The sequence below is a fragment of the Carlito syrichta genome, unplaced genomic scaffold, assembly GCF_000164805.1.
Source record: "Carlito syrichta isolate Samal-C Ts95f unplaced genomic scaffold, Tarsius_syrichta-2.0.1 Scaffold305043, whole genome shotgun sequence".
Taxonomy (NCBI): Eukaryota; Metazoa; Chordata; class Mammalia; order Primates; family Tarsiidae; genus Carlito; species Carlito syrichta.
In genome coordinates, this window is record NW_007249139.1 from 195211 (window position 1) to 209467 (window position 14257).

Below are 14257 nucleotides of genomic sequence, written 5' to 3' on the forward strand. Positions count from 1 at the left end.
AATACAGTTTCATGTACTACATTTTGTATGTCTGTAGAAAAATATTAATTACTATTGACATAAAGCTCTATGTTTCTGAGTGTTTTGTAACATTTTTATTAGGTATTTCTCAAGCAAGTCTTAAAATTAGGCTCATATCACTGGATTCATTTTATTGAGTTATTCACAACCTGTTCATGTCTCCACTGAATTCAAGAAATTATTAATTTGGTAATGATTTATATGACAGTGAATGTGTAGACCAAACTGACTGAGATAAAACAAGTATGTGTCTCTGGTCTCATCTGCTTGTATAATTCCTGAGACAGTGGTGCTGCTCTCCAAGTTGTATAAGGTTATAAATTTGAAATGAGATCTCAGAAGTTAATGACTCTGACTTCAAATGTGATGTCCTAACATGCTTTTATCTGTTTGCTGGTTGAGTTTGTTGGTTTACTTTAAGAGTTTGTGGGTTTGGTTTGCTTAATATTCTCCCACATCATGTCATTCCTACCTTCACTTAACCCTGCTCTCACTTCTCATCAGTCAAGTTGCTCATTTTCTCCACGTCTTTATCTTTTTTGCGAGCTATATGAATCAAACCTACAGGGTCCAGCTTTGTTGTAGGATCTACTTCAAGAAAATATAATTCAAAATTCCACTTCAATTTTGAAATTGACCAATTCATCTATTATAATATATTTAAAGGAATAAAGGATGTTGGATTAGAAATAGTTTTTTAAAAAAGTAGTAAAATACATCCTTTTTTATTAAAGTATAGATTACTGAATACGTTCTTTGTATAAGACAGTGAGTGAAATATGGAGTTCTCAAAGAATGATATTTTAACAAAGTACTTCATATTGTACTCAGAATTAGAGTACATCATAATCAAATATTGAATCTGTAGGTAAGACTGTTCTTATTGAATAGCTTTAAAAGTCTGAGCATCACTAACCTTCATTTAGGACAAACAGATATCATCACTCCTTCTTTCTCTATATGGCATAACTTGCCTCCTTCTTTTATACTCTAGGCCATCCACAGTAATGATAATCTGTTACAAACTTTTCTCTCATTTGGGGCACAGATCTGTATAAGAGACGTTACTACTTAGCCTCACTGTACCAGTACAATTTCCTACTATATATACACACTAAGCATTGCCATACAGCAAATAGAATTTGACCTAAGAGTGCCCTTCAAGCATCCCATAATTGAAAGCCCCAAACATGTAATTTGTAAAACTTTCTAAACTCTCTTTTTATCAAGTCATTAATTTCTATCTACTTCTCAAATTCCAAAGTATTTGACCGTCCAAACTTTACAAAAGATGTCCTTCAACACTAGGTCCCCATGACTATCTCAGAGCCTTAATCTCACCTCACCCTACCCTTTCCTCTCATGCCTTCCTATTTGCCCAGAATACATAGCACTTCCTTTGCACTCACCACCTATCAATAATTGTTTTTATTTCTATTCATTTAGTTTCTTCAAATCCCATGTCCCAAATTCCTGGTGATAAGACCCATCTCAAAAGGTTAAAGTGAGAAAACACTAAGCAAAAAAAGGGAGGGCTATCTTTAGATGTGAAAAGCAAAAAAGAGTTGAAAAATATATGTTAGAATATGTTTCTATTAATATCATTTTTTACTGTTGCTCAATATAGTTGATCATGAATAAAACGGAGACAGTCATTTTATAATACGTGATCAAGTGAAGAGCCTGAAAAGAAACTCTCTTTGAGGCCCAGTAGGTACAGATAATGCCCTCCCCTCCATTCTTCTTAGGAGAAGTGCCAGCTTACTGTCCTCATACACAATACTATTATAATGGTTAATATCTATTAACACATGAAACCAATGCAGATTAAAACTAATAATAAAAGATCAACTAGTTAATAGCTTTTGCCATTATGTCACCTAGTGGCATCATGGCACAAAGGAAAGAGCAGAGCTCTGGGGTAAGAAGCACTTGATTTTATCTTTAGCAGTCATTTAGCTTAACCAAATTTTCTTGAATATCTGTTTTTCGTATGTAATATGATAACGATAAATATGTATAAAGCTCTTGGTTTTAAAGACATACTTTTAGCATTAAAGACAATGCATGTTAAGTACCTACCTATATGCCTAGCACTGACTATGTAACTCACAAATGGCACCATTTTTTATTGCTTGTTTCTTTTTGTTAGTTACTTATTTATGTAATCACATATCTATTTATTTATTTACTTACTCAAGAAACTTATTTTTTTCTGCCATAACGCATAGATACAGCCATGAAGAATCTGCTTATTTTCGATTTGACCTATTAAGGAAATTTGTATTTTGTATCTTGTAAGAAATTTCAAAGGTCTGAAGCATGAAACTGAATAGAAAAAAGGAGACAGCTGCTGGTTAAAGATCACTAATCAAGCATTACGTGAACTCTTGCTTCAGTATCAAATTCTAACTACTTCGAAGCTGACATAGTTAAGAAGCTGAGTATCTTAAAGTTAAATGATAAATGTGGCTAAGGCAATGAATATTTTAAAAACATTAATTAAGTCTGCTATTTAGGACCATATTATGAAACTTTTATTTAATAAATTCCAAAGGTTAAAGCTTTCAAATCAGCCAACCAGAAATTTCTGAGTAGGTGAACATTTGAGCAGTTCAAAGTCAATTGAGCAGTGAATATGAAATTAAACCTCATATTTACATACGAATCTTTTATTAGGCACACATTTGCTCAACTTATGAAAGATTATTAAAAGATTTAAGTTAACTCTAAAGAGCAATTTCTGCTTGAAATAAAGACAGTCTCACATTTTAGATCACAAAACTGCTCTTTGGTGAGTTCCAAATAACCTAAGCTCTGAATTGACAATATGTACATTAATGTTGAGATTAGCAAGATACTACAACTCAATTCTTTAGTGCTCATGTTCAATTAATTAAGTGAACAGCTCTAATTTTTAGCATGTATATAATCAGCTATGCAGGTATCAAATATGTAGTTTAAAGCAGTTGTGAGTTTTGCAATTTCAACCCAGAAATACATACACTAAATAAAATGAGACTTATAGGATTATAGAATGCTTTCCCATCCCTTATACCTTACCATCACAATTGGGATACTGTATAATACTGTATAATATGCAGGGGATTACAGCTGAAAGGACTGTAAGACTCAGCCCCATTTTAAAAAGAGGAGACAAAACAAGGACAGTAAATTTAGCCTCTCACACCTGTATTTACAGCAAACAGTAGGACAACGCTCAGCCAGATAAACATAAAACCTTACACCAAAAGACTATTTACCCCAGTTCCTTTTACCAGCTACATTATGTCTGGCATTCAACAAAAAATTATACAGCATGCTAAAAGTCAAAAAGCACAACCTGAAGAAACAAAGCAAGCATCAGAACTAGATTCAGATATGGCAGATATTTTGGAATATCAAAATGGAAATTTATAATAACTATGAATAATATGGCAAAGACTCTAATGGAAAAAGAGAATAACATGCAAGAACACGTGAATAATGAAAGCAGAGAGATGTAAACTGTAAAAAAGACAAGAAAGTGGTAGTAGACAACAAAACAACAGAAACAAATGCAGGCATATGATGATTAATAAGGACCACAGTGATACCTTTTGGGAGAGAGTTTACACCAAAGAAGGAAGTTCCTTGATGCTTATGTACGTGATAATGTATTTTTAGACTACAACAAGGTACAGTTTCAGCTTTTAAAGCTAGATTCTTTCAGATTTGATGATCTTTGTGGCAGACTGAAATAGAGGAAATAACATTAGACTATTCTCCCTTGAATTGAATTTAGACAAAGCGGATATATTTTCCTCAGAGAGTTGGTGGAGAATATTTTATTTCACCTTTCTTTACTCTTGAAATCTATTTTAAAGAAAGATTACTCCTTTTTAATGTTCAACAGTCTGAAGAGATTTCATGGTAAGGGAATAATAATTTTTTCAACAAAATTGAGCTGCTCAAAATCTTGTAGACTTATGCCAACATGTACATCATTCAGATATACCTTATTACAATTGTTTTAATATATTTTCATGAGCTAGCAAAAGAAAAAATAATGCAGCTGTAGAATAGAAGAGAAAGGCTAAGCACATTTTATAGTTTTTATAAGACTACCTATCTAATATCCCTAAGTATTTTATCAGGGATAACTAGAATTGTCACTTGATTTCTATCAATGAAAACTGAGGGACTATAGTAATTTTGGAAGAGTTGTGTCTGAAGATAGAACTGTAAGTACAAGTTGTCATCTTGTCTCTTAGATGTTCAGTTCTTCAGACAACTGGATTATGTAATGAATAAAAAGGAGAATCTGAGGAGTGTGCTTCATCTATTGAAAATAAATTAACCATTTTGACTAAAGCTTACTTTTTAATAATTAGATTTCCCTAAGGGGTTTGAATTAGATAAACATGACTTTTGATAATATAATTTCGTTAGGGATCTGTAGCACGATTTAAATCAGAAGCTACAAATTGGGGTCATTGTATGGCCAAGCAGTAATATTTTTTCTCACAAGTTTTTAAGTAGGTAATTACAGAAATCAGAACCAGTCTCAAGTGGAACAAACACGTTCACATGCTTGACAGTCAGCTGGCACATATTAGATCAGCTTCTTGGTGTTTATGGCAGTTTATCTTATGATCAGTCTGGTGTTTATTTTGATGGGTCAGTGTCTTTGTTCTGTCATCTAATGAATAGTTTGAATGTCACTCTTGCATATAACAATAAAATTTAAATCAGGAAGATAAACCGTACCATTAATAAAATTTGGAGGAAAATTAAAAACAAATAAACTTAAAATTCGGTAAACTTAGATGAATTAGTAGCTTTTAACAGAAATGTGATGCTGCTTTGAATTAAATTAAAGCTTTTAAACATGGAAAACAACATCAGGTTTTAGGTAATGGATTATTAGTCCTATTCTGTTTGATGCTTTGATATTGAAATACTTCAGATTCCTTTATCTTAGCGGTTCTTTTCTGCATTTAAGAATAATCTTGCAGTAGATATGAGAGTGCAGATATTCCTTTGGGGCAAAAAAAGAATAATCTGGGAAGTTTAAAAAATATGTTAACATTCAAGTTCCACTGAAGACCAACTGAACAACAGTTTCTGAGTGTGGAGTAAGTGAAATGCAATTTTAAAAACTCTCCATTCTATTCTAATAATGGCTAGATTTTAAAACAAATCTAACTATTGGTTTAAGACATTATCTTAAACAGAAGTACTAGTATTAGCTAGTATTTTGGGAAGAATTGTGTCCCCACAATTCTACGAAGTCTTATGAAGTCTTACCCTCCAGTACCCCCAAATTTGAAATTAGTTAGAAAAGATAGAATCATTGCAAATGTAATTGGTTAAGATGAAGTCACACAGAAGCAAGGTGGGTCTCTATTATGACTGGTGTCCTTATGAAAAGAGGCAATTTAGGCACAGACATGCATACAACGAAAAAGTCACAAGAAGATAAAAGTAAATATCAGGGTGATCTCTTGGTGTTCCTTGGCAGCAGAAGCCAAGGAACTCCAAAGATTGCCAGCAAACCACCAGAGATTAGGAGAGAGGCATGGAACAGATTCCTCCTGTAATTTCTAGTCTGTAGAACCATGAGATAATAAATGTCTGTTGTTTAAGTCACTGAATTTATAGTACTTGATTACATAAGCCCTAGAAATTAAATAGCTAGGAATAAAATTTCCACATTATTTTAATGGTCAGGGTCTTGTTTAATGATCTACATCCTATTTTCTTCCAATGTACATGGAAATGTTGAATCTATTGATCACGGAGTTCCTCTTCAGTTCTCTCACTATAAAATTCAGATAACCTTCTGTTTACTGCTTTTCCAGAGAGAGATGAAATAGCCTATTGTTGTTATTAGCTTTTCCTTCAGTGGAGCAACAAGTTATTTGGGTTCCTTATTAGAATATAGTGTGTTTATACTCAGGCAGTAAAAGAAAACCATGGTTGTCAAGACTGATGTCCCTTACACATGTCTCCCTTCACTGTTTAATTAACTTTGGCACGGTAAACACATTTTTGAACACACGAATGTGCAGTCAGGTATTGCTATGCCTAAGTTTCCTAATAAGACTCACTCAAGACACATCTTGCCAATGTTCATGTATCTCAGGGATGCCTCCTTCTCTGTAATGAACTCAGAACTATAAGCAGTGAAACAGCAAAAGTTATCTTCCTTACACAATATCCCAGTAAAATATTTTTCCTTGTTAATTGTATGCATATGATATGAGCAGGGATTCTTTAAAGGGGAAATCATATATATATAATGCCATTGTGCTTTTTTTATTGCCTAGGAAATAATTTCCATGGTGGCACTGTTGAGAATTCAGTCCTTTCATAGACAGTAAATACACAATGACTCTGCCAGTGTAGGGAATAACAAAAAGAAAGTAAATTCTAGTTACATCTTTTCTACTATGGAAGTTTTCAATTAATGCAAACATCAGAAACCTAGGCACAGACAAGAACATGGAAGTATAGGAGTAAAATAATGGTAATGATTGCCAACATCAAAAGCAACATGAGTATATAGGCTGTGCAAGACCTCTGTGGGAAGAAAATATAATATTTAACAGAAGAAGCAGGAGGGAAAGAGAAAACATTGCTTGTACATAATAGTATAATCAAATCCAGAGTAAAAACATATGATCAAAGAGAAAATCATGAAGAAAAAGATTAAAGTCCATAAGATGACTCTGAAAATGTCACCTTTAATGGGAGAAGGTATGAAATAGACATGAAAATAGGTCACTGCTGAGAAATCTGTGACATTCCTGAATAAGAAACCAAAAAGAGAGAAAAATAAATATAATAAAATGAAATACTGATTTAGTCATCCCTTCCTAGAGAAAATTTGTCTCAATCATGGTGTCATATGTAGGCTCACATAAACATCTTTTGTTACTAAGCGAAATTTTAGAGAGCTGAAAATGTATTAGTAACATCACAAATGTTTAAATTCACACAGCATACATAGGGTCCACTGAGCACTGTTTCTCAAGTGTTATTACTTGTACTATGGGAAGAAAAGAAGAGTTTTCCTTTACTGGCATTTGAAGCTCTATCATTTTCACTTGTTTCCATGCTTTTCACTCAAATTTTTTTCCTACAAAAATTCACACATTTTTATTGTGTATGTTTTACCTGTAGTTTTACACACTACTACAGAGTTATGTAGAAAAGACATTTTTTAAAGGATATATAAATGGTTCATACAGCTTACCAAATATTCCTGGTCTGCCCACATCTAGGTAGATTTCAATTACCAACTGTTTTCAAGTTGAGTGCTGCTATTTGATTTGCTTTGGTCAACGAAATATGATGACTGTGACTACATTTAGATAGAGTTAGGAGTGCTAAGGTCCAAAGCAAATTTCATTATGACTTATTTCCTTACCTTGGTAATTGTAGAAGGATATGCCAAGGTGAAAACTCTATCAGTCTGGGTTCTTGGGTGACTACAATGAGCAGAATACCCTCACACCCTGCTTCATCCAATGACCTGTGATGTATAGGTGGCATAAGTAAAAACATAAATATTTTTCTTAAGCCACTGAAATTATAGGATTGCCTGTTACTTTGGCTTAATGTATTTTATATTGATAGATTAAAAGGGTATCAAATATTCTATTTCATCATCTTAAATATATCAAAGCATAATGTATTCTGAAGGAATTAATTAAGAGTAGAAATTTCTTCACAAAAGCAGTTAACAGTGAATTCACTTTGACCATTTCACTAAAAAATGTAAGAACAAATAGCCCACTTAAAATCTTACTTATCTGTATTAATTTGTTTATTTGATCTGGAAAAGTGTCATATTTTTATACATAACCAAACTTATTTAAAATATTTTGAGATATTCAAATAGAAACAAATAAATGTAACCTTCATATTTCACAAATTTATAATTCTTGCTCTCATCTCTATTCAAATAACAAAATGCATTTAAAAAAATAAAGCAGGATTGTTTTTAACTCTATGTAAACAGACTCACAGAAACTTCAGAATTTAATAACCTTATGGAATTTTCAGTATAGTAGGAAGCAGTTTAATTTGTCATAGATATGTGCTTATGTATGTCTTCTCACCATCCCGAAAGGGGTTTGTACTAAGTAACATATGTAGCAGGCATAAAGCTACTCTGCCTGGCAGCCAAGATCAGTACAATATTACATTTGTATAAAAATTCTGTTAAACAGGATACCTTGGAAAGTATTGTAAATTTTTTCTGAATTACACCAAAAAATGGCAAAAGAAAAATCACATTTATGAAACAACACAACCACTCTAATGCTATTTCTTAAGTGGATGCAGCTACAGCATGTAATACAGCTACTTTTTATTTTTTATAGGTAATAATCATATTTTTTAACAAATCTGTTTTTTACAAACTTTTTTCTACAACCTTTGCCATACATTGTGTGTGTGTATTTGTGTGTGTATGTAGCTTACCATACATTTTTTTTTAATTTAATTTTATTATAGAGATGTGGGGTACAAGTAAGAATCAACTACACAAGTAGGTTGCATGCATGGAAGTTTGGACCACCAGCTGATCCTCAGTTCCCCTGGTTTAGGACCAAGTACACTTTGTGCTGTTACATGCTTCCCTTTCCTTCCCTGGCAGTGCCCCAAAACTGCTGATCCCTCCCTTGTGGTAACGTAATTAATGTTCAGATTCCACTTATGAGGGAGAACATGCAGTATTCAGTTCTTGGTTTCTGTGATAGATCAATAAGTATGATAGTCTCTAATTTCATTCAATTTGTGACATAGTCCATGATTTTGTCCTTCTTTATGACTGTAATATTCCATTGTGTATATGTACCACATTTTCTTTATCCAGTCAACTTTTAATGGGCAGTAGGATTGATTTCACGTTTTTGCTATTATGAATAGTACAGCTATAAACATGCATATGCGGGTGTTTTGGGCAGCATGATTTATGTTCCTCTGGATTTATTCCCAGGAAAAGGATTGCTGGATCATATGGAAGGTCAATTTTTAGTTCTTTTAGGAATCATCACACTGCTTTCCATAGAGGTAGAACTAGCTTACACTCCTACCAACCATGTGGAAGCATTCTCCTTTCTCTGCACTCGTGCCAGCATCTGTTGTTTTTTTATTTATTAGTGATGGGCATCCTTACTAGAGCCAACCCTGAAGAAATTCAAAAAGGTTATCAAAAATTACTATAAAAACTTGTATGTAAATAAACTAGAATATCTAAAGAAAATGGAACATTTTCTGACATCGCATAATCTTTCAAGGTGAAGAAGAAATTGAAACTCTAAATAAACCAATGACCATCCAGGAAATTCACTTAGTCATAAGAAATCTACCCACCACAAAAAGTCCTGGATGCGATGGCTTCCCAGTTGAATTCTACAAGACATATAAGAAGGAGATAATATCAATCTTATTGAATGCATTCCAGTCAATTGAGAAAGATGGAATATTCCACAACTCATTTTATGAAGCCAACATCATACTGCTACCCAAACTTGGCACAGACCAAACAAGAAAAGATAATTACAGGTAAATCTCCTTAATAAACATATTAATAGATGGAAACATTTTAAACAATATCCCAGCAAATCGGATCCAACCTCACATTTCAAGGATCATCTACCATGATTAGGTGGACTTCATTTGTGGAATGCAGGACTGGTTCAACATTTGCAAAACCATAAATGTAATTCAACACATTAATAGATGTAAAACCAAGAACCATATGAATTGTAACGTTAGATGCAGAAAAAGCATTTGACAAAATCTGGCATCCCTTCTTTATAAAAACCCTCGATCACCTCGGCATAGGAAGAATATCCCTCAAAACAGTAAGAGTTATCTATGATAAACTCAGAGCCAACATTTTGCTTAATGGGCAGAAACTGTAAGCATTTCCTCTAAGAACAGGAGCAAGACAAGGATGCCCACTCTCACCCTTCCTGTTCAACATAGTGCTGGAAGTTCTAGCCAGAGCATTCAGACAAGAGAAGGAAATCAGAAGTATCCAAATAGGAAAAGAGGAAGTTAAGCTATCCCTCTTTGGAGACAATATGATTCTGAATCTTGAAAATCCTAGGGAGACTATCAAAAGTCTCCTTGCACTGATAATCAACTTTGGTAAAGCCTTGGGATATGAAATCAATGTGCCAAAGACAGCTGCATTTCTATACAATAGCTACTTTTTAAACTTTCAAATCATACCTTAATACTTTCCTTGCTAGATGTCTATTATTTTATTAAGTTATTAAACTTTTATTTTGGAACTTCTTTGATATTTTTCTACATTTTAACCACAACTCGAGTGTTTATCAGACACAAGAAATGTATTAATATCATGAATAAAAGTTTATGATGATTAAAGTGTAAAAGCAAATGTCAATTTTAGACAATATGTGTGTATCCAGAAAATAACATTATCTTAGAAGATAAGTTGAAATGTTTTTCACTTTTAATCCTCGGTTGTTAAACTGCATTAAATTATGTACAGAATGATTAGTTTATATATCTTAAATTCATTGCTTTTTTATTCAGTCATGTTTATTCAATGTCTTCTTATCACCATGTGGTTCCAGAGTAAATGGAGAAATTTATCAAGCTTTAAAATCATCTTTTTATGGGGACCCAAATCTGGTTTATATTGTCACCATTATTAGTATCTTTTCTAGATAATATTGTTTTAGTTGTTTCCTATGATATTTAGTTTTTAGAATAGATAACAAAAGATTTTTTAAAACTGAGCTTCATTTCTAATAACAAGTTTTTGAATTTAATAGCAAAATATTAACAGATGGTTGCATGCCCTAAGTTTTAGTGAGAGCACTCTTGAGAAATTCAGCATGAACAGTGTAAGTTCAACCTTTTCAGATTTCTATCTAGTGAGCAATTGGCATCTATATTTTCTTCTCTTAAGTATTTGGAGAAAAAACCCACATAACAGCATTTCATATTTCACAAACTAAATGACAGCACAGGAGTAGTTTCTCATAATGAAAGTGCTTTGGGGAGTTGAGAACTATTATATGACTCATCAACTTCAAATAATTTTGCTGTTGGAGATGAAGAGTAATATCTCTTGTTGAAAGCACAAGTTGAAATAAGTATTTTTATGATAAATTTTTTAGAAACTCTCTGCATAACATATAGTGCAAAATTGTGACAGGTTTATACTATGCAGTTCTACTAATGGCTTATGAGAAACCAAATAAACAGGAAATAGCTACACAAAAAATGGATAGCCGGATAGATGGTTGAGAATTTGGTGACTGCAGCTAATAGACTGGCTTTTAGGTATAACAAAAGCTTCTTTTACGACCCCCACTGCCCCCCCCCAATCAAGTGAAATAGAATACAGTATACTTAAAAGAAAATCTGATTATCCTGGTATGCTAATTATCATCAGAGTTGTATAACTACTTTGTGAAAGAGCATTGATTCTTTCTGGCCTGTAGAATGTTGCTTACTGAGTTTGGCAGGATACTGCTGGTGTTGGGGTGGGAATGCAACATCAATAAGGGTACCTGATCTCAAACCAAGAAAAGTGGGGACCAAAAACAAGCCCAAACTTTACCTGTATGACTTGCACTTGTGTACCTACTCCTGAGTTGTATGCCATATCTTTAAAATAAAATATTTTTAAAAAAAAATAAATGTCTAATAACTAGAATACTTTATTATCATGGGAATAGTTCACTGATCACTGACCAAAGGTAATCTCAAATGCTACAATAGACATTTCAGAATGGCATTTCTTTAAAAAAAAACAATATTAATAAATAATAGTTCTAAATAAATGTGGTTATGACTGTATAATTTACATGTTGTGTTTATAAGCATGTGATTTGTCCATTGCAAGAAGGTATTGGAAATCTCTTCTACTCATATTATTTTCTCAGAATTATATTACCCAAGTATGGGCATATAATAATTTAGGGGCTGAAGTTATACAAAGAGTTATGTAAAGAATGAGTTTGGAAAAAATAATATGTATCTTTGAGTGGAAATAAGTAAGAGATCATTCTGTTGGCACTTCTGACAGAGTCTAGAGGAAAGTTTAACAGTAGAGTCTTAGTGAATCTTGTGGGCACACAGATTCAGCTTTTTCCTTATTTGTATTATATTTATTCATGTTTATTTCACATGGATTTGGGGAGCTCCTTCTTTCTCTTTTCCTCAATCTTTTCTCCATTCTCAATAAAATATAAAACACAACAGATCATAATCCTATTATTTGCAAAGATTCTGAAGTACAAAAGAGTATCCGGTTTCCTGCAGTCCAGCAAACTACAGACACATTAACTATTGGCACATTCAGTTATTACTTAGTGGACCAATGATTTGTGGTTCTGTAGGCTGTTTTTATGGGAATTGAATTGTAAATGCAACTGCCATGAAATGATTTGAAATGCAATATTGATGAAAATGTGTTTGCTAAGTGATTTCCTAAATTACTTTATGAAGTATGAAATATCTGAATTTAGTTTGATTCTATTTGGCTGAAAAATAAATATTTCTAAACCATACCCTTTATGTCTGGTAATGATAATGTACTGAAAACTTAAAACTGCAAAAGACAATCTAAATGTTTTATCTTAAAAAACAAATGGCATTGATATTATGTGACATACTAGATTGTACTGTTTAAATGGCATATTCTTCCTAAGATAGATAAATGTCATGGTATGTATTCCCACCTATAAAACCAAACAATATACAACACTCTGATAATAGCTAGGGTATAAGAAAAAAAACCTTTAGATATACTTTTCAAAAATGTCAATGTCATAATAATATGCCTTCTTACAAGACTGTAAAGGAAACAATAGTTAGAAACTATTTTGATGTCCTCAAAACTGGAGACAAAATTTAATAATTCTATACTGTTCAGTAATTTTATATTGAGTGCTTAGCAAACATTAAATTTAGAATAATGCACAGAAAATTTTTGGTTCAAGAGTTCATAGATGATATATTTAGCAAGCTGTTTTGATACAATAGAAATTTCAGCTGGGGGTTTTGTCTAAAGAGATTTTCTTTATACAAAAACCAGATTTCTAAAAATACAAAAACCAAAGAAATATCATGTATATTGTGATCAATATTAATGTATATTAATTTTACAGAGATGTGCAAATATGTTAAATGTAAAATAGGCGTGCAACCAACTCTCATGAAATATTTGCGCTTTTTTGTTGTTGTTTTGAGTCAGGGTCTCACTCTGTCACCCAGATTGGAGTGCAGTGGCATTATTATGACTCACCACAGCCTCACCTCCTGTGCTCAAGTGATCCTTCCACCTCTGTCTCCAGAGTAGCTGGGACAACAAGTGCATGCCACCATGCTTGGCTAATTTTTAAAAACATTTTTGCTGAGACAATATCTAGTTTTGATGCCTAGGCTGGTCTTGAATGCCTAGGCTCTAGTAATCCTCCTAGTTCTTCCTCCAAGAGTGCTGGGATAACAATGTACCAAACACTGTAAAATACTTAAGTTAACTAATTCAGTAATGAAAACTGCCTTACATAGCAGATACTACTATAATTAGCATCATGCTACAGTTGAGACTAATGTTCAGTGCCCACTTATGAGTGAGAACATGTGGTATTCAATTCTTTGTTTCTGTGACAGGTCACTTAGTATGATGATCTCCAACTCCATTCAATTTGCCGTGAAGTCCATAATTTTGTTCTTCTTTGTTACTGCATAATATTGTATCATGTATACCATATGTACCACATTTTCTTTATCCAATCCACTTTCAATGGGCAGTAGGATTGGTTCCATGTTTTTCCTATTAGGAATAGTGCCGCAATAAACATGTGTGGGTAGCTGTCTTTTTTGTAGAATGATGCACATTCCTCTGGGTATATTCCTAGGAAAGGTATTGCTGGATCATATGAAAGATCAATTTTTAGTTCTTTTAGGAATTGCCACACTGCTATTCAAAGAGGTAGAACTAGTTTGCACTCCCACCAATAAGGTAGAAGCGTTCCTTTTTCTCCGCACCTGCACCAGCATCTGTTGTGCTTTTTATTTTATTTTATTTTATTTTATTTGAGTTGGAGTCTCACTCTGTTGCCCAGACTGGAGTGCAGTGGCACGCTCCCAACCACTGCAGCCTCTACCTGCTGGGCTCCGGCGATCCTTCCGCCTCAGCCTTCCAAGTAGCTGGAATTATAGGCATGCGCTACCACACCCGGCTGATTTT